The sequence below is a fragment of the Manis pentadactyla genome, chromosome 2 (assembly GCF_030020395.1).
Source record: "Manis pentadactyla isolate mManPen7 chromosome 2, mManPen7.hap1, whole genome shotgun sequence".
Classification (NCBI taxonomy): domain Eukaryota; kingdom Metazoa; phylum Chordata; class Mammalia; order Pholidota; family Manidae; genus Manis; species Manis pentadactyla.
In genome coordinates, this window is record NC_080020.1 from 61,755,913 (window position 1) to 61,782,208 (window position 26,296).

At 36.2% G+C, this 26,296-nt stretch overlaps 1 long non-coding RNA gene across 1 annotated transcript; it reads right to left on the reverse strand.

The window, feature by feature from the left end:
- Window positions 1-22,452: 22,452 nt before the first annotated feature.
- On the reverse strand, window positions 22,453-24,540 carry LOC130682698 (uncharacterized). The gene is made up of 3 exons (XR_008995988.1): window positions 24,457-24,540; window positions 23,371-23,434; window positions 22,453-22,586 (listed from the first exon to the last, which is right to left on the reverse strand). It is a non-coding gene; the product is annotated as an uncharacterized LOC130682698 (long non-coding RNA).
- Between the last annotated feature and the right edge of the window lie 1,756 nt (window positions 24,541-26,296).

A 26,296-nucleotide genomic window follows, 5' to 3' on the forward strand; every position in this document is an offset into this window, starting at 1 on the left:
TGTAAATGGCCTAAATAATATAGTTCAGTGTTGGAGATTATTACCTCCATACAGAAACAACAGCTAACTCTATGCTGCCTCTAAGAAACACACTTGCAATCAAAAGATACAAATAGATTAAAAGGAAAAGAATGGCATATACATAATATGCCAATACTAAATAGAAAGAAAGGTAAATGGCTATATTCACATCAAAAAAATATATTTTAGAGCAAAGAATATTTCCAGAAATAAAGATGGTCATTTCATAACAATAAGGGAGTCTTCTATCAGAAGAATGTAATGATTCTAAATGATCATGCAACTAGCAAAAGAGCTTCTAAATACATAAATCATAAAATGATAGAACTGCTAGGAGAAATAGACAAATCCAAATGATAGGGATTTTAATATACTACAATTGAAGTAATCCCTAAGATAGCTATGCAAATCAGTAGAACATTTGCACAAGGGGAAAGTACACAGTGAAAGTGAATTTCTCTTCATTCATTTAAATTCAAATAATTTCGGTACTTTTTTTAGTTTTTAGATGTCATGACTTACTAGATGTTCTGTTAAGGTATCAATATTGTTTTATTTATAATTTATGCATCTTTAAAGGATTTAAAAAATTCATATCAATACATTTTGAGCAAGTTCTCTATGGGACATTTTAGAGATATAGTAGACAAAATAGACACAGTACCTAGCCACCATGGTGCTTCAGTCTTGGGGAAGCCGATGTCACAAACTAATAAAAATAAATGGAGGATCAGTGAATCAATTATCATCCTAGAAATTTCTGTAATGAGCATGCATATCACCATACAGAATTGGCCAGATAGATTTCTGATCCTTGCCAAGGTATGTCTGAAAGCCCATAAGCTTATTTTTAAAGTGTCCATAAATAAGAGACCCAGGGAAAAGTGAAAAATGGAAATGAGATGCTTCTCACTTACATTAAAAGATATGCACAAAAAGAGAGTTTGTACCTGGGATAGCAAATCTAAGTCTAGAAACACATAGTTTTCCTTCTTCCTTTATCTACGTTTGTCAACATAGAACAGGAGAGACCATACTTTTAGAATAATTGTTATCTTCATAAGAAACAAATATTCCTGGATCTGGCATCTGAAGGGGTAAGGTACAAAGTAGACTGGACCCATGGCTGCTTTGTAGGATGATACAAGCTGTGCACTGCATAAAGCTAAGGAAGCTGCTCATGTCGTGATTATATACATTCATGATATACGCAAACATATTTAGTGGCACTAGTCAAAGAGATAAGTTTTCCTACACAGTCAGAGGAGAGGTTTCTTCCCGCTTAGCTTCCAATACTATACTATAATCTAGTAGATTTTGTCAGAGTTAATGATAGTAAGGTTAAATTCAAAAATTCATCAGGTAACCAGAGAGCTGCACCTAATGAGCCTTTAAGAGGCTGAGTTACTTGTACCAAAATCCTAAATACCTGAAAGGCTGTTAAATATGTGAATGCAGATTAACACAGTGTGTATAAACCTTCCCAAATATTTCAGTTAATTGCCATTACTCTTTCATGCTCTTTCTTGGGTTTGACATTTTGAAGAATACTTTTCCTTCTCTCTTCATATCTTGAATAGAACTGAAGAAAATGAACATTACTCAGTAAGTTTGAGAAAGCTGCACTGTCACTAGTACAGTTCTATTAAAAAACTAGAAATTCTTCTAAAATATTTAAATTTATATCAGCAAATAATAGTTGATATATGATGTGTGCTAAAGAGGTACTTGTGTAAGACTTCAATGGGTAATAATTTTGGGAACCTAAAAAATTCCATTTAATATCAAATAATGTACCATGAATTTACTGGTGTGAATAAAAGCAGAGAAGGACTCCTTTCCATAGGGCCAGATGACCTAACACTTTTAAATAATTCAATGGTGCTAAAAGATGTCTTATCAGGGAAAATGATTAAGGTTATCAGGTAATAATGCTGAGAAAGATACAGTGGCTGGCATAGTTCTAACATCCATAGCATTGGTAGCAGTGATTTTTACCATGAACAACCTCTAGTTGATAGATCCTATTCAAACTTTGAGGGAAAGAGCCAGGAAATTCTGTTTGCTTTCGATGTCTTTACTCAACATACTTCTATTCATTTCCTTATTCATTATACAAGAGTTAATTGAAAATCCTCTCTATCCCTGGCACTGCCTGTGCTGGGTAAAAGGGAAAAATTGACAAGCAAAGCCGACCTAGAAGTTGAATTATATCTTAAAATGTCCTAAATAGGTGAGTAATTAGTAATTATTTCAGACTGTTGACAACTTAAATTGCTATGTGTCTGTGTTTGAGGAGAACAAAATGACAGAAAGAAATAAACAACTGTTAGGTGCTTAAGAGAGATTTCTCCTAGTAGTGTCCTTAAGGTGTGGGATAAAGGAATTCCCTTATTTTATTAGTCTAATGATAAAATATAAATAAAAAATATTCTTAAGAAAGTATTTTTTCATTAAGCCTAACGGCCAGATGTGCATTTCAGTATGCTAATACATTATACTCATTACAGGCAGCAGAATTTCACCAAGTTGTATAACACTGAAACAAAAATTAGCCTAGCTGTTGTTGGCTGTTAAAATCATAATTTAAAATTTGAACAAAAAAAGTATATAGACAGAGACAAGGAAAGTAAATATTCATAAAGTGGTACCAAGTAATATTTACTCATTAATACAACACTCATAAAGTAGTACATTAACCACTATGGTATTGTTATGAGCTCCTATTCTTAAAAGCTTTACCATGTTTTAGATATGTTGAAAGTAATATAAGTGTCTTTGTGGTTATTTCCATAAATAGTGGAAGTATTTCTTTACTACTTCTCCAGAGGAAATAGCACTTGGAAATTTCACAGATAAATGTTGCTAAAAAGGAATGCATGACAAGATGAGCAGAGAAAAGACAAGAATTTATTAGTAATTCATCTTCCCTGAACCATCTGGCTTCCCTACCTTATTCCTAGAAACCTGCCACAGGTTAATTTTAGTTCCGTATTTGAGCCACTGGTGTATTCCATTCTCAATTCAGTCCCTATTCTTAAAACCAGTCAGGGAATGCTAGGATGGGTAAGAGCCTAGGCAAAAATTTATGGACTAAGACGCTCTTGGGGAAACCTCTACAGGAACAAGCAAGTAATTTTTAAATGCTTACATGAGAGGACAAAAAACGTTTTCCAAAATGACTTTTGTCTAGTCCCTCTTTTGGATTCTCTTACCCTTGGAATTCTGCATAGCTTTTAAAGAAGCACAAACCTAAGATTCTAGAAAAACATATAGGTGAGTAATTTAGTGACAATTTTCCCTGAGTTTATATTTCCAAGTTTCTCTTCAGGGGCTTGCAAAATCCCCAAAGATGTTATTTTTGTGTAAATCACAAAGGCTGATATGAACTAGGTAGGCAAAAGGAACCCTTGTGCACTGGGTATGTTCTACACACAGGTATTCCATACAGACTGGGGAAAGTACAAAATCTCCAGATAGCCTGGCTTTTCTTCTGTGACTACTTCTTTCAGGGATACAAAAGGAGAGGTTTTATATAACAATATGGCTTGGAGACCCTATCTTAGCTTAGCACTCATTACAATGTTCTCTGGCTTTTTCTGGTAGTTGTGTGATAGGAGAACCCACTTCCTATCAGGCAGACTATAGGTTAAGTCATGGTGACAGAGTCACCAACAGACCCTTACAAAATGTCTCTACTCTTATGAAATTTAGAGTCTGGAGGGACAGCACCACAATTCTTAAGGTCTTAATGGATTACATAATTGTACACAGAATGAAAAATAACAAAGACTTATGCTCATCATCCTTTCATAGTTCTCAACTCTACTAGATGGTAATGTGGTATCTGATATGGGGAACTAGTCAACTACAGTTATCTTTGTTAGATTTTGTTGACAACAGGAAATCATGATCACAAGAATAAAGCCTTTAAATAAAGATGCCCAACTGAATGAAAATGTAGCCACTGTGACTGCAAGTTCTCATTATGATGCATGATTGTACTGAAAGAATTTGCTCAGTAGCTTGGAGCACATGTTCTCTGACACAATGAAATGTGTCTCTGATGACATGGAACAGTGTTTGAATCATCATCTGCAGTGTGGAAATGTCACCCAAATTTACCTAAAACCCTTCATGTGATTGACATCATTAATTTAATGAATCTTAACCTATCAGAGCAACTGTCCTCTCATGTTCTAGAGAGAACTTATTTAACTCTGGCAGTTCCACTGGCTTTGGCACTAATTAGTCAACATCCACGTAATTACATATTCCATAATTGATTCTGACAATACATTCACACAAGTGCAGGCAGAATATTGTCTTTGGAACTTCATTAGAAGTTTCAAAATTCATTGGACATATTTTCAAAAAAGGACTTCTTGCAGTTAAATCACCTGTTTTCTTGAAAGTAAAGGTATTGTCATGTGGGCCAACACAGCCTCACAGAAAAACTGTACTAAAAGAGTCAAGTTGTTTCAATTTTAAGTTTTAAATTGGAAATCTGCTAAAGAAAGATATTTGATCTGATAGTTTTACATGCTCTGAATGTCTGTTAACTAAAGGCTATGTGTGTAGTCTTATATATGTAATAAATAAATATATATAATAACTACCAGGCTTCAGGGAAGAGTGTATTGTTCACCTTGATTTATTCATTTATTTTTTCTAACCCTGCAGAGCATCTAGTGTAGTGATAGAAAGAAAGGCTTCTGCTATGCGTATATGTGCACCTGGCAGGCTTGAGTGGAACATAAATTAAATAACAGTATTTTGACAAAGCAAAATGAGACTCTACTCAGTGGACTAACCAGTTGTCCTGTAAAGAAAAGCAAACTAGAGTAGCAAAGAGTTTGAATCTAAGCCAAGGGGAAAATTCCAGTAGAAGGTATGTCATTAATTAATTATGTAAATTTAAGCAAGACACTTTGTTACTCTGTTCCCTGTTCTTACATATGTGAATTTAAAGGACTGGATTAGATGTTTTCTGTAGTGTGAAAAAAGCTATACCACTTTATCACTCTATGAATAAATAATATCAAATGCATAAAATAAGAATTCTCTAATTACCCCAGCTACTAAACATCAATCTGGAGATTTTATCCAGTGTGATAACACAAGAAAAAGAAATGAAAAGTATGCATATCAGAAAAAAAATTAGACAATATGATTGCATAAGTAAAATAACAAGAAAAAATACAATCTATATTGGTAGGTCTATATATGATAAGTAAACAAATGAATTTTCTATATATTAGAAATAACATACTTAAATATAATAAAAATAATAAATCTCCTTTCCTATAGCAAAATACATAAAATAAAATAATAAATTGACAAGAACTATGGAAACCTACATGAAGAAAGTTATAAAGCAGTGCAGAAGAGTATAAGAAGACTGAAATAAGTGTGAAGTCTTAGATTATTTCTGAGTGGGAAGACCTTAGATCACAAAGATAGTAATTCTTCTTAGAATAAGGCTTGAATTAGTGTAATCTAATATAAATCTAACAAAAATCCAAGAACATTTGGAAAAGAATGATAAGGTGAGATATGCCATCTAGGCATGTTTACCAAAATGTATGCTGTAGCCACATTAGTTAAATGGTAGGCTACCAGCTCAGGAATGGATAGGAAGTAAAGAAACAGAATAAGCCTTCAGTTAATATCCAGAATCCTGAAAAAGTTGACTCTAACAATTTTTGCCAATTTCCTCATTACTTTTATGGAAGAGACAATTTTCAGAGTTCCTTACTCCACCATTTTCACAGACATAACTCCTTTTATGCAATTTTAAATTGTTCTTATAAAACATGAATGGTATCAAAGAAAATCAATAGAGATTTAAAAGTTCCAAATGCCATATATACTTTAAAATGTACTAACACTTTAGGGATGTTTTCACGTAAACATGTTTTGCATTCTTTGCAAGTTTCTATACTTCAACTTCTCTTACTCAGTGTCCTTATAAAGTATTCACAAATATTTATTCTATCTACCTTAAATAGCTCCTTTGATGGCTTTATATAGCTCAGGATATAAAACTCATTGGAAAATACTCACATACTATGAAATATAAGTTGATGTTATTAACAGACCTCAAAGTCTTTTCTGCTGGACATAAGTGTTAAATATCAAATAACACTTTCCCAAGAGGGGCACCATAAGAGTCATATCACAAGCAAAAATGATTTTCACTTCTGCTATATTTCAGTGGTAGCAGTTTAGAATGGGAGATGCTAAAGACATGTTTTTCATAAAACTAACGTCTGTGGAAGATTGTCTTGGCATCTGAGAAAAGAAATAGAAACGCGAAGAGGAAAGATTTGTGATATACCCTCAAATCTTCATAATCACTCAAATATTTGTTTTTAACACCATAAAAAAGAATTACATGAAAGACTTCAGCATCTTTCAAAATCTGATAACTTTTTCAGAGAAAGAGAGAAAGGGAGAAAAACAAAGTTTTGGAAAATATCTAAATATAATATTTGAGTCAAATATTATCATGACCTAAGTAGTAGTTTTTATTTTACAAAATTTTAACATTACTTTATGAAAAAAAATTGCTAGTATGTTTTACTTCTTTTCCATCAAAAAAAATCTGAGAAACTGTGAAAGAGTAATGCAAAAATTAAGGTCACCAAAGTTATGATAAAATAGATTATAATAACATTAAGGAAATCACTAGAAGCTATTGAATAATTTTTTTTTTGAGGGCATCTCTCATATTTATTGATCAAATGGTTGTTAACAACAATAAAATTCTGTATAGGGGAGTCAATGCTCAATGCACAATCATTAATCCACCCCAAGCCTAATTTTCATCAGTCTCCAATCTTCTGAGGCATAACAAACAAGTTCTTACATGGAGAACAAATTCTTACATAGTGAATAAGTTCTTACATGGTGAACAGTACAAGGGCAGCCATCACAGAAACCTTCGGTTTTGCTCATGCATTATGAACTATAAACAGTCAGTTCAAATATGAATACTCATTTGATTTTTATACTTGACTTATATGTGGATACCACATTTCTCTCTTTATTATTATTATTTTTAATAAAATGCTGAAGTGGTAGGTAGATACAAGATAAAGGTAGAAAACATAGTTTAGTGTTGTAAGAGAGCAAATAATTTTAAAGTTTGTAATCACCCATTCATATAATATGTCTATACACAACATCATGAAGGCTAACATTATACCTTCAAAGTGAAAGTAAACCAAATACAGCTAATCTATTAATTTTGGCCACCTTAATAATCACTAGGAATTGCCAAATATGACAGCAATATTGATTAAAAATCTGAAAAGGAATGAATTGACTATATATACATTCCTATGTCTACTCATTTTAATAAGAAAAATATGACTATTTTAATTTTCTTCTTAATTAGAACAAATCATACCTACCATTTTCCTTGATGTGTCTAATCATCTAGGAATGCTATATGCCAAACCAAAATTAAGTAAAGTTTATAAATAGGCAGTGGCAAAAATAAAGTGGCATAAAATTTCCGACTAGTCAGTAGAGGTGACAAAAAAGCAGGCTCAAAATTCAATTTGAGACCCTGAATAAATTAGTGAACTTCAGTTTATAGAGTAATCAAATATATGGAATATTAACAATTTATTTCAGTTTTAAAAGAGGGAGTGAAGAGTTGGGTAACGTCAGATGGAAATCCAGACCGTGTTCTAATCCAAATGTTAATGATGATTGTGTGATTTGGGGAGAATCGTTTAACATCTCTATAAAATTTCAGGCTGAACAGTATACTATGGTGGTCAAGAATAAAATAAAATAGTTGTAAAACTAAAATAGTTGTAGAGTTTTTGAAGTTATTCAGCATTGCCTCCTCATCTAAGTTCTCTTCCAGGCCTAAGGTCTGTCATGTAAAGCTTCAACTTTTGTTGAAAGTTGACTAAGTTACTTAATGTGAAACATATAAAGAAGTGGGGAAGGAGAAAAGAAATATCTTCTTTCAGAATGCATCTTCCTGGATGGCTGTAGAACCTTCCCGTACTCATACAAACATAGCTTCCCTTTCAACTAAGCAGTACAAACTTTCAATGAAACCTCAATCAGAATTTTAAGACAACTGAGTAGATAAGTTTGTGAACTGATTTGACTGCAACTTATAGTTCAACTACTTATTAAAAGGTGTATTTCCTTTGAGTTATATGGATATCAATTTCGAATAAGTCATCTATAAGAAGAGACTCAGTAGGCTTCATAGGACTGCAAAGTGGAATCCTTTGGTCCAGGGGTTTCTATTTCTGTTTCTCCTCAAGGGCCAAACTCTGAGGTGTGCTAGGGCTAACTTATATTGTCAAGGAGCTGGCTGTGCCCATGTCTTCCCAATTCCAGTTCAGTAGCATAGCTCAAAATCAGCTATTATGGAAGAATTTACACTCTAAAAATTAGCAAACACTACCAGTTAGGGCTTTTTGGTGGGGAGAAAGAGATCCTCTTGGGGGAAGCTTAGCTGTTACAAATTTACCAGTTTACCATTTATAAGCTAAGCTCATGTAAACTATGGTTGCAAGGAACGTTGACCCTATGTTAAATTTGTTGGTAAAGAAAGAGACAGTTCTTCCTGTCTTTGAAATTAAAGTTGCCAACCCAAGAGCCTCATGGTAAAGTGATTCTCTAACTGCCAAGCTCTTTACCTTGGAGGATAAATGGCCCAGGAAAGACTTTTAATAGATTAATTCTGAGAAAGAGACAGACACAGAGATTAAACACCGAGGTCCATTAAATGCTCCTGCCCTTGAGGAATCTTAATCAGTGAGAGGCACTGAGGAGAGTAAAGAAGCTGACAGTTTCCTCCTTCCTTTCTCTAGGTGAACACCAGCGAACTCAGCAATTTTCCTGCCTTTTTGGGTTTGTCCTAAGGATTTTAAGTGGTAACTTCATTGCCACCAAAAGGGGATTTGGGATAAAGTGAGGAGATAATAGAAAAGACAGCAAGTACTTGACTTCAATTAATCATTAATCAATTAAGTTGATAACTTAATAATTAGTTACTTGACTTTTTAAAAAATCTTCTATTTCCTCAGGAAAACATAGCACTATATTAAGTGCCTATTACATCCTATGGAGGCCTAAGTTATTTGACTTTTGAAGGACTTTTCAATTTGCCACAGTGCTTATCATTGAAACAACTCTAATATTTTTTATTTTATGAATAGACTATTAGGTTTACTAAAACAGCTCCCGCCCTCCAAATATATGAATGGAAAAATTTTTTTCAAACTAGAGGGCTAAGGGACATCTTATGTCAATGATACTGATATGTGATGGGAGGACGCAAAACAACAAAAGACCAGGTAATACATTTTTTTTCAATTTTTTTTGGTATCATTTATCTACAGTTACATGGGCAACATTATGGTTACTAGACTCCTCCCATTATTAAGTCTCCACCACATACTCCATTATAGTCACTGTCCATCAGCATAGTAAGATGCTATAGAATCATTATTGTCTTCTCTGTCTTGTACAACCTTCCCCGTGTCCCCCCCACTACATTATGTCCACTAATAGTAATGCCCCTTTTCCCACTTATCAAACCCTTCCCACCTATCCTCCCCAGTCCCTTTCCCTTTGGTAACTGTTAATCCATTCTTGGGTTCTGGGAGTCTGCTGCTGTTCTGTTCCTTCAGTTTTTGCTTTGTTTTATACTCCACAGATGAGTGAAATCACTTGGTACCTGTCTTTCTGCGCTTGGCTTATTTCACTGAGCATAGTACCCTCTAGCTCCATCCATGTTGTTGCAAAGAGTAGGATTTGTTTTCTTCTTATGGCTGAATAATATTCCATTGTGTATATGTACCACATCTTCTTTATCCATTCATCTACTGATGGACATTTAGGTTGCTTCCATTTCTTAGCTGTTGTAAATAGTGCTGTGATGAACATAGGGGTGCATGTGTCTTTTTGAAACTGGGATCCTACATTCTTAGGGTAAATCCTAGGAGTGGATTCCACAATGGTTGAACTAATTTACATTCCCACCAGCAGTGTAGGAGGGTTCCCTTTTCTCCACATCCTTGCCAACGTTTGTGGTTTGTCTTTTGGATGGTGGCCATCCTAACTGGTGAGAGGTAATATCTCATTGTGGTTTTAATTTGCATTTCTCTGATGATTAACAATGTAGAGTGTCTTTTCATGTGCCTGTTGGCCATCTGAATTTCTTCTTTGGAGAAGTGTCTGTTCAGATCCTCTGCCCATTTTTTAATTGGATTATTTGCTTTTTGTTTTTTGAGGTGCATGAGCTCTTTATATATTTTGGATGTCAACCCTTTATTGGATATGTCATTTATGGATATGTAGGGTACCTTTTTGTTCTATTGTTTGTGTCCTTTGTTGTACAGAAGCTTTACAGCTTGATATAGTCCCACTTGTTCATTTTTGCTTTTGTTTCCCTTGCCCAGGGAGATATGTTCATGAAGAAGTTGCTCATGTTTATGTCCAAGAGATTTTTGCCTATGTTTTTTTCTAAGAGTTTTATGATTTCATGACTTACATTCTGGTCTTTGATCCATTTCGAATTTACTTTTATGTATAGAGATAGACAATAATCGCATTTCGCTCTCTTACATGTAGCTGTCCAGTTTTGCCAAGAGAATGGGATGAGTTTCCATTTGTTAGTGTCCTTTTTTATTTTCTCTTAAGAGTGTCTTGTACTTTTCAGGGTATAGGTCTTTTACTTCCTTGGTTAGGTTTATTCCTAAGTATTTTATTTTTTTCTGATGCAGTTGTGAATAGAATTGTTTTCCTGATTTCTCTTTCTGCTAGTTCATCATTAGTGTATAGGAAAGCAACTGATTTCTGTATGTTAATTTTGTATCCTGCAACTTTGCTGATTTCGGATATTAGTTCTAGTAGTTTTGGAGTGGAGTCTTTAGGATTTTTTATGTATAATATCAAGTTATCAGCAAGTAGTGACAGTTTGACTTCTTCTTTACCAGTCTGGATGCCTTGTATTTCTTTGTTTTGTCTGATTGTTGTGGCTAGGACCTCCAGTACTATGTTGAATAAAAGTGGGGAGAGTGGGCATCCCGGTCTTGTTCCCAATCTTAGGTGAAAAGCTTTCAGCTTCTTGCTGTTAAGTATGATGTTGGCTATGGGTTTGTCATACATGGCCTTCATTATGTTGAGGTACTTGCCCTCTATACCCATTTTGTTAAGAGTTTTTATCATGAATGGATGTTAAATTTTGTTGAGTGCTTTTTCAGCATATATGAAGATGATCATGTGGTTTGTGTCCTTCTTTTTGTTGATGCGGTGGATGATGTTGATGGATTTTCGAATGTTGTACCATCCTTGCATCCCTGAGATGAATCCCACTTGATCATGGTGTATGATCCTCTTGATGTATTTTTGAATTCGGTTTGCTAATATTTTGTTGAGTATTTTTGCATCTACGTTCATCAGGGATATTTTCTTTTTTTGTAGTGTCTTTGCCTGGTTTTGGTTTTAGAGTGATGCTGGCCTCATAGAATGAGTTTGGAAGTATTCCTTCCTTTTCTATTTTGGAAATCTTTAAGGAGAATGGGTATTATGTATTCTCTATATGTCTGATAAAATTCAGCAGTGAATCCATCTGATATGGGGGTTTTGCTCTTGGGTAGTTTTTTGATTACTGATTCAATTATGTTGCTGGTAATTGGTCTGTTTAGATTTTCTGTTTCTTTCTTGGTCACTCCTGGAAGGTTGTATTTTTCTACTAAGTTGTCTATTTCTACTAGGTTATCCATCTTGTTAACATATAGATTTTCATAGTATTCTCTAATAATTCTTTGTATTTCTGTGGTGTCTGTCATGATTTTTCCTTTCTCACTTCTGATTCTGTTTATGTGTGTAGATTCTCTTTTTTTCTTAATAAGTCTGGCTAGGGGTTTTTATATTTTGTTTATTTTCACAAAGAACCAGCTCTTGGTTTCATTGATTTTTTTCTATTGTTTTATTCCTCTCTATTTTATTTATTTCTTCACTGATCTTTATTATGTCCCTCCTTCTGCTGACTTTGGGCCTCATTTATTCTTCTTTTTCCAGTTTCAATAATTGTGACTTTAGACTATTCATTTGGGAATGTTCTTCCTTCTTTAAATAGGCCTGGATTGCTATATACTTTCCTCTTTGAATGGCCTTAACTGTGTCCCACAGAAGTTGGGGCATTGTGCTGTTGTCATTTGTTTCCATATATTTCTTGATCTCTGTTTTAATTTGGTCATTGATCTCATGCTGTTAAGCCTCCATGTGTTTGTGAGCCTTTTTGTTTTCTTTGTACATATTATTTCTAATTTTATACCTTTGTGATCTGAGAAGTTGGTTGGTACAGTTTCAATCTTTTTGAATTTATTGAGGCTCTTTTTGTAGCCTAGCATGTGCTCTATTCTGGAAAATGTTCCATGTGCACTTGAGAAGAATGTGTATCCTGGTGCTTTTAGGTGTAGAGTTCTATAGATGTGTGTTAGGTCCATCTGTTCTAGTGTGTTGTTCAGTGCCTCTGTGTCCTTACTTATTTTCTGCCTGGTTGATCTGTCCTGTGGAGTGAGTTGTGTGTTGAAGTCTCCTAGAAGGAATGTATTGCATTCTATTTCCTCCTCTAATTCTGTTAGTATTTGTTTCACATATGTCAGTGCTCCTGTGTTGGGTTCATATATATTTGTAATGGTTATATCCTCTTGTTGGACTGACCCCTTTATCATTGTGTAATGTCCTTCTTTATCTCTGGTTACTTTCTTTATTTTCATGTGTATTTTGTCTGATACAAGTACTGTAATACCTGCTTTTTTCTCACTGTTGTTTGCATGAAATATCTTTTACCATCCCTTCACTTTTAGTCTGTATATGTCTTTGGGGTTGAGGTGAGTCTCTTATAAGCAGCATACAGATGAGTCTTACTTTTTATTCATTCTATTATTCTGTGTCTTTTGATTGGTGCATTCAGTCCATTTACATTTAGGGTGATTCTCAAAGATATGTACTTATTGCCATTTCAGGCTTTGGATTCATGGTTACAAAAGTCAAGGGTAGCTTCTTTACTATCTTACTGTCTATCTTAACTCACTTATTACACTATTATAAACACTGTCTGATGATTCTTTATTTCTCTCCCATCTTATTCTTCCTCCTCCACTCTTTATATGTTAGGTGTTTTATTCTGTACTCTTTTGTTTCCTTTGACTGCTTTTTTGGATAATTGATTTTAATTTTTGCCTTTAGTCAGTATTTAGATGGTCTACTTTCTTTGGTGTGATTTTACTTTTTCTGATGACATCTATCTAGCCTTTGGAGTACTTCCATCTAGATCACTCCTATTAAAATATCCTTTAGAGGTGGTTTGTGGGAGGCAAATTCCCTCAACATTTGTTTATGTGGAAATTGTTTAATCCCTCTTTCAAATTTAAATGATAATTTTGCTGGATACAGTATTCTTGGTTCAAAGCTCTTCTGTTTCATTGCATTAAATATATCATGCCATTCTCTTTTGGACTTTAAGGTTTCTGCTGAGAAGTCTGATGATAGCCTGATGGGTTTCTTCAAATACACTTTCTATCCCTTTCTCTCTCTCTTCTTCTTCTTGTACCCCTATAGTGTGAATATTATTCCATTTTGATTGGTCACCCAGTTCTCTTAATATTCTTTCATTCCTTGAGATCCTTTTATCTCACTCTGACTCAGCTTGTCTGTATTCTTGTTCTGTGATTTCTGTTCCATTAACAGTCTCTTGCACCTCATCCAGTCTGCTCTTAAGTCCTTCTTTTGATTGTTTCATTTCTGTTATATCCCTCTGGACTTCATCCCTTAGCTCTTGCATATTTCTCTGCAGGTCCATCAGCATAGTTATGAGTTTTATTTTGAATTCTTTTTCAGGAATATTAGTTATATCTATCTCACCAGGCCCTCTCTCTGGGGTTGTTTGAGTGATTTTTGACTGGACCAGATCCTTCTGGCTTTTCATGGCAATAGAAGTGATTGCCGGCAGGTGGTGCATGTGTCAGCTGGGAGAACAAAGTCCCTTCCTGGTTGCTAGTCACCTTGCCCTTCTCCGCTGCCTATGCCGGTTACCCACACTGGGAGCAGTCTCTGGGTTAATCTCCTGAGCTGCCATGGGAAGGGCGGCCCTTGGGATAGCCTAGGGCACTGCGGGGGATCAAGGAACCACCAGGTGTCTTCTCCTGCCAGAACGGCTCCCCTTCTTGCCTTCCAGACCTTGCACCAGCTTCCTCTACCTGTGCTGGACAGCTGCATGCTGGTGGCAGCCTCTGTGTCTGGCCCAGTTAGCTGCATGCTTGGAGAATCCTCTGTGTGGTTGCTGTGGGTGGGGCTGTTCCCCAGCTGCTCCGCAGCAGTGGCGGGTCAGCCGGTTTGCTTGCAGCGCACGGGGGTGGGAATAAACAGCAGGCTCCTATCTCATGAGGGGCTTCAGAGCTACGTTGCCACCCAGGGAGTTAGGGCACCTGAAGTTGCTTAAGATTCCCAGCCTGCTGGGCTGAGTGTGCTGGGATGATTTTTTCCACCTGTTACACCCTTGTACCTTTAAGTCTTTAAAGGGCCTGCTTTTCTTTTGTCCCAGGGGAGCCGGCTGTGGGGACCCACTCGCAGTCTCTGTCTCAGATTTTACTTTTCCATTCCTCTAATATACAGTACACCATCCAATGTGTGTCTGTGCTCCCAGTGCGGGTTACTAGGGCTGGTTATTTAGCAGTCCTGTCCTTCCACTCCCTCCCCACTCTGATTTCTTTTACTCCCACCAGTGAGCTAGGGTGGGGGGAGTGCTCAGGTCCCACTGGGTCACAGCTTTGTATCTTACCCTTTTCGTGAGATGCTGCATTCTCACAGACATAGATGTAGCCTGGCTGTTGTACTGTATCTTCTGGTCTCTCTCTTAGGAATAGTTGTATTTGCTGTATTTTCAAAAATATATATGGCTTTGGGAGGAGATTTCCACCACCTACTCACACTGCCGTCTTGAGTGTCTCTCCAATATACTTTTTACTTTTCTGATTTTCAAATTTTCTTATTTCCCACAAACTGCCCAATGGTCACAGTATTAAGCTTAAAATTAAGTTTTACCAGAAAATTATAGTTCTGACTAAAGCAGCATGAAATAAATTTAAAATAATTTTTTAAAAATTTTTTCCTTTTCAGTTGTGTCTGGAATCTGGTGGCCATGTGAAAAGTATGGTTGCTACAAACACCATCCAGAAAGGTGGGCAAGATGTCACAGCAGGTAAGAAATTTCAGAGCTAAAGGCCTTTCATGGAAAACAACCTATATCCAGTTCTCGGTTGCTTACATTTGAGGATGTGAGAAGGTTGAAGTGGAATCAGGTAAGCAACCTCAGAAAATGCAAGCAGAGGAAGGAATAAGCCTTTTAATAATATTGCCCATTCATAATCTTATGCTAACCATATTCATTGACTCAAAAGGAAAGAAAAGTTAAAAAGTTATCATGTAAGATCTTACTGTTGTGAGCCAAAGAAATGCATCGAACACCTGCCCCCTGGTAAACATTACCATTAAAAGTGTCATTATACTGATTGTCTGAGGCAGAATTCATATTTGATAGGTTTGAATGAATATAATCATTTTTTAAATTCTGTATTGTTAAAAAGTTCAGAGATGTAACATCAAATTTCATAAAGCCATCTGACTCCCTGCAGAATACTAGAAGGCTGTATGTCACAGAATATTCTGCTTCAGCAATTTAGGTTCTCCCTTGGCGTCTTGGTGATTGATTTGTATAGGTTTTATTATAGTTATATTTAAGGAGCACTAGACACCTGAGTTCTAAAAGTGTTTGGGACTTTTTAGAAATGCTTACGAAAGAGAATGATTTGTGTATGCAGTAACACTCAAGGGGAGCTGGGGATTATTGTCCCTGAGAAGTGGAACATCCAGTTCCAGGAATTCTCTGAGAAGTTAACAAGATGCTAAGGAGTGAGAGTTTGGGTGACTCTGAGAAAACAATTTCATTATAAAACTCAGAGAAATTTTCAGAGGAAGGAGGGCACAGGAAGAAAACGCTGTGCTTCCTTAGACAATAACTGAATCCAGATAAACAGCAATAGTCGTGGAGGGAAAATGTTAGTGTGACTGAACTGAAAAGGACACATGAACAGAACTTGGGTTTATAGGAGGAGCTGGACACATGGCCAGGTGCTGAGAGTACCTGACTGAAACTGAGTAATGCTTTAGGGAGGGTCAGGATGACCTGAGAAACTTCACTCCCTCACAGGGCACTTAACCACTACTGAGTTTGTAACCTAAGTTTCTGCAGCACTTAAGCAGTCTGTTCACTGTGTAGACCAACTGGGTGTGAGGTGTAGCAGTACGCATCAGGGGGCACAAGGATATTGAAGAAATGGAAACCTCAGAAAGTTATGAACCCTGGGGCTGGAAGCAGGTTTACCTTGAAACTGTGGAAAGTTCTGTTCTGGAGCCTCACTAGCATTGGTGCCTGTGTGCAGACTGACTCTGAGGGATGGTAGACATTGTGCAAGATGCAATTAAGTCGCAGGTAAATTTAATTTGTATTTCATAAGATATATATATATGTATCTGTGCTTTGCAGTCATTTCTATTTAGAGTTAAATTATTGCTCATCCCAGTGTCAAAATGGCTTGCAGAATATTCCTACAACCACTGACCCGATTCTCATATGTCCTGAAATGTACATGCAGGGCCCGACATGAAATTTATAACCCTCACTACAAGTAATAGTTGAATGCTAATTGATGAATGAGCATCACCATTACAGTTACAAGTGGCATTTAACATTAGTCACTGCCTGTGATGTCATGAAGTACCTGAAATATTAGAGTTTATGTATGAAAGAAACCTGAGAGATATATGTACAAATTTAAAAATGATTTTCCAAATTAAAAAAAAAGAATTGAAGCTATGATGTGTAACAGTTCTTCTTAAAGTTAAGACTAAATTATCTTTTCCTTGTCTCTAAAGAAAATAATACTATGAATTGTTGGTGAGTAAAGAAATAATTAAAGAGCATGCCACCAAAAAATAAAGGAAAATGTATTGTAGAGATCAGTTAATTAATAAAAATATAACATTAGTTCCCTCTCTGAACTGTGTGCTGTTTGGGGATGTAATGTGTACGGAGGCACAACCCCCACCTCCTTTCAGAATGACAGCCTCACATGTCCAGCTGCTGGGAAGGAGTGGTTGCTGTTCCTTCACAGATGCAGCAACTCCTGGAATTGTCCTGCCCAAAGGGAGCTTCTCTGCCCAAGACTACGGCCCTTTCTGGGGGCAGCTCACATCCAAAACTAGGTCATTAGTAGGGTACAAAGGCCTGTCTCCCTTGCCCCTTGCCTGACACAGGGGTATCACTGAAGGGCCGTCCCAGTACCAGAGCTCCTGGTGGAGTATGCTGGGGCCTCTGTGGCAGCGGCACCACACACTGGAGTCTCTCTCTCTCTCTCACTAATCCTGTTGCCCTCCGTCTCTCACAGGTGGTGTTCCTTAATAAACTTCCAAAACATTTTCCTACACAATCCATTCCAAGATAGTTTCATTTAACAAAATGGTATGTTTCATTTGTTTTAGTTTTTAATTTTTAACATTTGTCCCTCATTCTAAGTAAATACTAAATATTTCACCTAATTTTGTATTCATGAATTTGTACCATTTTACTTAAAGAGAGGGTGGGTGAAATGGAAGTTCCTATGGTCTGGATCCTCACCTGAACCTAAACTACTTGAGGATGCAACTGGCCTGCTGCTAGGCTACTGCTTCCACACCCCTTGGCAATAGTTATTATTGACTGAGTCGCTATATAAAGACCTCCGCCCAGTGCTTTTGGCAGAGACAAGGAGGAGTACAGACCTGCAGAGTGTTGCATGCAGATGTAATTCCAGGGCTCGACCTATCACTGGGACAACAAGCCAGGTAATAAACCCTTTCACCACAAAAATGTTCCATCATCATTCCTCGGTCTCACTGAATCCATAGTGAACTTGCCTGGGGCTGAACCCACTGACAAGACAAAGAGCCCTCAAAATTGTATGAGTGGTAGGGTCCCAAAAGCCCGGATCTCCTTCTCTCTTAGAAGGAGAAGCCTCCTGCCTGGGTTGCTGCCGGCAGGACCCACTGTTGTGGTAATAGCCGGGCCTGGTCAGAGAGCTCCTTGTGTGGAGAAGCCTGTGGCCATAATATATTTCTCCACCGGGTCTGTGGTCCTTCCTCTGATTGCACTGCAGCTGGGTCTTTTTTGTGTTATTTGGCTTCATATCCCATAATTTTAATATTGTACAAAAGCATTTTATAATTTCTATAGTCAAATGTATCTAATCATCCCTCAAATGTTTTCATAGCTTTTTTGACCTTTCATTCAGGAAATAAAGTCATGCACTTTACCTGATTGTCATGTCTCTATATTTCCCTTTAATCTACCAGAGTTCTCCCATTTTTATTTTCTTTCACATTGATATTTTTGGACAGTTTAGGCCATCTGCATTGTAGGATATCCCACATTCTAGATTTGTCTGATTGTTCAGGACAATTGTATTGCAGGATATCTAATAATCTGTATTTGTCTATTTTCTCATGCTTAAATTAAATTTTAAACCATTTGTTAAGAATACTATATAGGTGATGATAGGAATCTCCCATTGTATCACATCAGTGCAAACATAAAGCCAGTGTGCTGATTAGCCTCATTGTTCATCAGTGATCACGGATCAGTGTTGTCTGCCTAGATGGTATCCAAGGTTCCCCTGTGGTGATGATAAGTGATCTCTGTGGTGATATCTTGGTACCATGTAAATACTGTTGCACTGATTTTTGTGCTTACAAGTTCTCAAAAAATGCTTAACTACTTATTAAGTAAGTTAAGTAGGAAAGGATATTATCCTAAGACTCCAAATTACAAAGTGGGATCATGCACGTATGTTATCCTGTAATAAAAGGGACAGAACTCAGGTGCTCCAATCTTGGCGGTGCTAAGACTTACCGACTGAGCAGGCAGATTCCTGTGCCTGGGTCTGCCAGGGCTGATGAGCTGTACCAAGGGATACATCTAACTCTGGTCATTATATGCAGGCTTATTGGATATAATGGCCATTAGTTCCTGGCTAGTGCATTGCTCTTACGCTGAATCTGCTAATTTCTACTTAATTGTATATATCCACATTTTCTAGGAAATATTCTGCACTTACTGAATTCCTGGTAACAATGTCACAGTGTTTCCAAAATGGTCCAGCTGCCCAAGGGTTGTCATGAAAGCTGGGCTCACATTTTCCTGAATCATGCTCCACATTCCACATTCCACTTGCCTGGCTGATATTATGCTAATGAGACAAAGAATGATTGATTGATTGACATTAAATTAGAAGTTGGGATCTCTTGGACCTGGATTCCCAGGGCACTTTCTTACCACTTTCTTGCCAGGTGGCAGGAGATATCTTAGATGATGTTACACCAGGAGGACTACAGTTTGTGCTGGGGACCTATGACTTTTCACTGTCCATTCTCATTCTACTGTCTGTGCTGCTCCTGCTATGCTATATTTAGTCCTTGGTGCATAATGGTTCTGGAATTATAATATGTCTCTTTACTTTTCATTTTCCCAAGGGTTGATTCTTATCTCTGTCCATCAGTGGTTCAAAATCCCTTTCGAGAAGATCAGTATTCCAGGCTAATTATCTCTGGAGACTGTATTTTAAGCCAGTAGCTTATTTCCTATTGTTTTGTGTCAATGTTGTGACAGCAAAACATTACAGATATTCAGCATTTCACTCTTGACATGAGACACAACTCTACTTGATCACATTTGCAGATTTGCTGTTAAATGGGTACTCTTGAGCTACCCATTTAACATGAAAAAACATGGCTTTCCTCAAAACTTTTAGGGGTTCCACTGACAGAAATTTTAGCACAGCTTCGTTATCAATGCAGGGAACTGGTATACTACAAAATACTCCCTTTCACCCTGTATTAGCATCCTGCATAGGAACAATGGAGAATTGTCTAATGTTACTTCCTGTTCAACAACTGATGTACCCATAATTTTTGTAACAGATGTAGGAAAATATATTTTTCTGAGTACTCCTTTCTTATCCCTTAATCTTCCTACTTGATTTATTCATCTTTCAGAAAAAGGCAGAGAACAGTTAATATGTTTGGAACACCTTCCAGGATTTCTAAAAGTAAAGTGATAAACATATTCCCACTCACATCCTCTGACTCATTTTCATTCACACGACAGTTGTGTTTCCCAGTAAGGCAATGTAACACATATTAAACTCAAAAGAGAAGCTGAACAGTCATACCAAATTGGCCGTGCAGCCTGAAGACGCACAATGAGGGATAACGGCATAGTCTATCGGCATTGTCCTTTTGTCATAACACGAGCTAAACTGAAAAGTGACCACACAATGGCTCAACATTGCCTGTATAAGGGACTAATTTGCTCTCTTTCTTAGATATTCTTCCCTGGGTTATGAAGCAAAGCACATCTAAATGGTTTTCATAAGAAATCAAGGGAAAACTGCAGTCAATTGTACCAACTTTCTGTTCTTTTTGTGCTTAGTATCAATACGTAAACCCGAAAATTTTAAAATACATGAATGTCTTCTTTTTTATCTGTGTATATTATTCTCAACCAATAGGATATGAACGCACATACATATAAATACACACAGACACACACAACATGCATACTATATTCTAAAATATGGAATAATTAGAATATTTAGAAAGATATTTTTTATAAAGAAATGACTCCTATGATTATGTCAAGTCCCAACCTCTATAGGACAAGTCAGCAGGCTGAAGACCCAAGATAGCTGATGATATGGTCCCAGTCTTAAGTTCAAAGGCTGAGGACCAGGGTAGCTAATGGTAGTGTTCCAGACTTGAGAGCCCGCTCAAGACCTTGAAAGAGACAATGTTTTAGTGTGATCACGGAGGCAGGAAAAAGCTGGTGTCCGAGTTTGAAGGCAGTCAGGCCTAAGGAATTTTCTTACTTGGGGAAGGGTTGACTTTTTAGTTCTGTTCAAAACATAAATTGTATGTGGCCCACCTACATTAGGAAGGGCAATCTATTTAAATGTTAACCTTATCCAAAAACACCCTCACAGGAGCACACCAGACTGTCTGTCCAAATATTTGTGCATTCTACCAGTCACGTTCACGTGTAAAACCAACTGTCTTCCCTGAGGACAGTTTGTCATTCAAATGTTTATTTTCCAAAGTACTTCTTTTATTTTCACCTAGCGCCCTGCATTTCACCCTTACCATGATACTTTACATGATAGACAAGCAACGCAAATCAACCGTCTCAGGTAACAGTACTACTGCAGGTAAACCTATGATTCATACATTTATAGCAGATTCAACTTATTTTTTTTCTATCATCTTTATTTTGCCACACAGGATTCTGTTTTTTAGAGATACGGAAAATTGTAGTGCAAGCTATAGAGCCCATACCTTTTAATCATCCAGCCATATGCCTGAGCAAGGATCTGACATGATTTAAATGTTTGACACTGCTAGGCACACTCATTTATTTCTGAGAAAGTCTTTGGAGGTAGCCAAGCCCTTCATTTATGTTACAGACAAAGATTCTGAAGTGTGAAGAGGTGAAATGTCTTGCTCATGGAGAGTAGGGAGTCAAAACGTCTCTTGATTCTCAGGTCTGTTGCATGGGCTTGTTGGACCTTTCAGCCTGGAATACTTCCTCCTATGCTGTGGCATTTAAGGGAATGTCATACAGAAATGCAACAAAATGCAACCCACACTTCTCTGGGTAATCCCAGACCACCTTTCCTTCCATATGTAATGCTTGCCATTATTCTCACCTAAATCATTAAGTGAAATATCAGTAAACTAAGCCAGCCTTCCAATAAGCAGTTGCTGAGTAAATGTAACCATAGGTAAAGTAGTGTGACCAGGGCAAATAGCATTCTTCTATCACCATAATAATAAATAGGAGCTTCTACTAAAGAATACTTTGAAATTACATTGCTATTATCACCAGGAGAGAAATGCAAAATAATCCATAAAAAAGGCATATTATAAGCCCAAATGGTAACAGTGCCTGCTTGAGCAGTATCTCCTTTCCTGCAGGCATAGTTACACAGGAGCCAGCCCTAATGGAGAAAAAAATATATAATAATACCAATTCAAACTTCAGGGTGTTGTCAGAGGTCCACTTTATTTCATAGCAAATTTGTTTTAAATTTAATAGACAAGGGAAAAGAAAACAGGGAGTACAATGAGGAAAACTATTTTAACCTCCAGGATTTAGTCCACATTGTTTCTCTTTAACCTATGTATTTGAAAAATAAAAAAACAACTGCAGAAACGAAAGATAAACACTGGAGCAGAGACGCAGGAAGACTTAGACCTCACTTGACATCTCCTTGCTTTTCTCTGAGGACCCAAAGTGCACTGGGTATAAAGGGCAGTTTTTCTGCCTGTTACAGCTGAGGGGAGAGCCATTTCTTCATGCCTGGTGAATACTGGCTGAGGGCAGATGAAGGCTGAAGTGCCAGAGCCAGGGGCCTCACTAGATGATCAGCCTCAAGTCGCCAAGTGCGTAGAGTAGCAATACCAGGGAAGACGACAAAGAAAGAAAGAGTGAAATGCTTAAAACGCCAAGAGGGTAAATTTGAAATTCCATTTCTATTATTGTGCCGTTTTCTTAGATTGTTTCTTACAGTTCATTCTGTGAGAATTTCAGATTCTAGTACAAAAACGTAAGTGATAAGGGCATTATGATCATGAGACTGGAGAATTTACTTCTTTCTTTCCTTTTAACTCCTTATCTATGTGTGTTTTTTATTAAGCGGTCTGAAAAATAATGCTGACAATAATGGTACCTACTCTGATATTCAAGAATGACCTTATTCTAGCTTACTTTTGTTTGAGAAGTAAGTATCAATTCAATTCCATTTTAGAGTGATTTGGAATTGACCCAGTAGTTTTATTCCTCATGTAGTGGTCTTGAGGAGAGGTGTAAGAAAGGGATTTGTTTAAAATCTGACTCAAGGGACTATTCCATATCCTAAAGGGTTCGATCTTGGCTTCCCTTAGCATGCAAAGTTAAAAATAACATACCACAAATTGTTCTAAGACTCTATAAAACTACTTGAACCACTCCATACCTTAATATACTAGGTCTTCACATCTTTATAGCTGAATCAAAATGAAACTAATATTTTGGGGTGAAATTCACCATCATTTGAAAAATAGAAACATTTAATTTGGTCTTATCTATACTTCACCAAGTGTGAGGGTTTAAAATATAAAAATGGCTCTGACTTTTAAAGAGTCAGGCAGTAAAACAGAGGCACATTCATTTACATGAAGAGAGAGGATGCAAACAGTTGAATCAGAGGCCAATGAGAATACATACAATGATTTCTTCCTTAAAAATACATTAATAAAAATTGTTTTTTAAACAAATATTCAAAAGGCAGGAAAGTATGCCTATACTGGAAATTTAAGATCATGTACTGCTAAATGAATAATAAATGAGGGAATAGTCACCTATACTCAGAATGATACTTATATACAGGCTGAACATACAATTAAATCAAATAAAAAGAAACTAGTATATATAAAAATAAGATCTTTAAAAATTTACTGTGTTTGTCTCTAACAAATTAAGAGAAACTCATCTGCCTGGTGCTTAAGGCTGTTGCCTAGATTTGCAAAGTTCCTCCTGTATACCTACTCTAGGCTCCAATTAAGCTTATCTACTGCTCTTGCTTCACATAATCAATCTTATACTATTACGATTTTGCTTGTGTTTTTCCTTCCAAACTTAAGTACTCCAATCTCTGCTTTCAAAATCTTACACATCTTTCAAGCTCCATTTCAAATTGTTACTTTTACTTTGTATAAACATCCTTGTATTTTGATTCTTTTAATTTCAAAGACAAAATATATATCCTCCCCCCTCTTAACTTCCATTTAATTAAGATAAAGACAGGAGTGGCAGGGTAGATGGAGAAGATTTCTAGGAAAACATTTAAATTTGGGTAATTTTTTTCTTTAACATTTACTAATATTTAAGTCAATGTGATTTTTTTTCAAGTCACTTAATCATTCAACAATTTGCTGATTACTTATTTTGAGCCAAACCCTGTGCTAGCAGAATCTGGAAATGTAAAGATGGATTAAGACATAGTACCTACTTTCAAAGTTTTATATCTAATGGGCAAGAGGGATTTGAACATGGCCAGACAACAAAAGCAGAGAAAATGGCCAAAGAGAAGCAAGGCAGTAACATATCACATAAATTTTCATAAGTTTCCAGATTTCTAATATATTCAATACTCAGACTGTTGAAATTAATGGGGGTTATTTTTTCATATCATCCATCACTGAAGATACACTCTAGATAACTAGAAACAAAAACAAACAACAGACAAAAATCATACAAACCGTATTTGTTGCTCTGGACATGTTTGAATTTCCTCCTCAGTTTCATTTGTTTCAGATTTTCACATTTCATGGCTCACTTAGCCTTTATGAGTCAGATGGAAACATTTTTAAAATCTATTCTTATATACTTATTTGCATATATGCTCATTTTATAAACTTGGAATTTTCAGATTAAGTTTCTGACCATAATGTTGAAGTCCCATGATAGAGTAGAACATTTTTACCAATTTTCTCTATAATACAATCCCTAAAAATATTTTTAAGCTTAGCACATAAAATGTTTACATATACTAAAGAGTAGACAGATGTATACTTAGGAAAGAACAAAATAAATAGGCGCTCAAAAATTATTTGGGAAGCTGGATTAAAACAATATTGGCTAGTTTTCTAAAAAATATATAAAATCTTAAAGTGAAATCATAGGACTATAGAAGCTAAACAATGGTGAATTGGAATAATGTTTTATTTTCTGAATGCAAATTGATTAAACTGTGTGAACTTGAATCAAATGATTAACTCTCTGTGCCATGTAGTACTCATTTGTAATATGAGCTAACCTATCTGAGGAAGTTTAAAGGTGCATTATGCAATTTCAAAGGAAAGAATTTTGCAAAATTCAACAAATATTGACATATTTTTGAAATAATCAATAATTAGGTAAAAAAAAAAAAGATGACCTAAAGCTATAATTGTTGGAAATGAAAATATGCATCTGTATGAAAAAATGTCACTTTTCCCCCCTTTGGTAACTTACTCGAAAAATCTCATAATATTAAGAATTAAAATTTAAATGACCTCCTTACAGTAAGAACACAGATGGAATTTGTCCACACAAGTAAGCTCTCTACAAGTGGCCTTGCTTGCCCTGTGGCTGACAGAGAGGGAGCTCTGACATACCTGATTTTCAGAGAGCCTGCATTATGACCTTCCTCCAGTACTTTGAGATTGTAATAGACATGAATGAAGATCCATTCCTAAAAGAGAAAGACATTTAATTATATAATTAATTAATTTGGTTGTTTATAATTGCTCTGCAGTCAAGTGATCAGGGAACAGGAAGTGAAGGCTTTGGAACAGTGCCAGTGTGTTCAAAGACAATTCAGTTCTCAGAGAGCCTGTGATGACAACGGCAGCAGGCACAGCCCTCAGGAATCTGAGTTACAGGACTGCTGAAAAGCGTGGTTTAACCTGCTTGGTATCCCAAGTCAGGAAAAGGATTTGTTTTGACTCTAGGGTTCTCTTCAGAGTTCCGGGGTCAGAAAAAGTTGCTATAGCAGAGTTGGTTTCTCTATTGATCAGAAAACAGTCTTAGCAGAAATGTTAGCAGGAAAACAAGAGCCAGTATGAAAGTAGATAAATAGAGAGATGGATGACAATAAATATATGTTGATACTCCATAGTACGGCTTAGTTACTGAATGCATTTGAACTAGTACAATCTGGCTGGTCAATTAAAGTCATCTTAAAGAACTTAACACACATCACATTTTTCAAAACCACCAAAAAGGCCAATTTTATCCACACATTTTACTGCTTGAATCTTGGAATTCATTTAAAAATGAAATATGCAGAAACAGAGAGTAGAATGGTGGCTAGCAGGGGTTGGTGGAGAAGGAAATGAGAAGTTACTGTTCAACAGATATAAAATTTCAGTTATGCATGATGAATCATTTCTAGAGATCTGCTCTATGATGTGCCTATGGTCAAAAATACTGTTATGTACAGAAAAATATGTTAGGAGGTAGATCTCATGTTAAGTATTCTTACCACAAACACACAAAAAGAGAGGCATTTCTAAATAAACAGGTATGCCAGTCTTACATCTTCATTAATATATATAT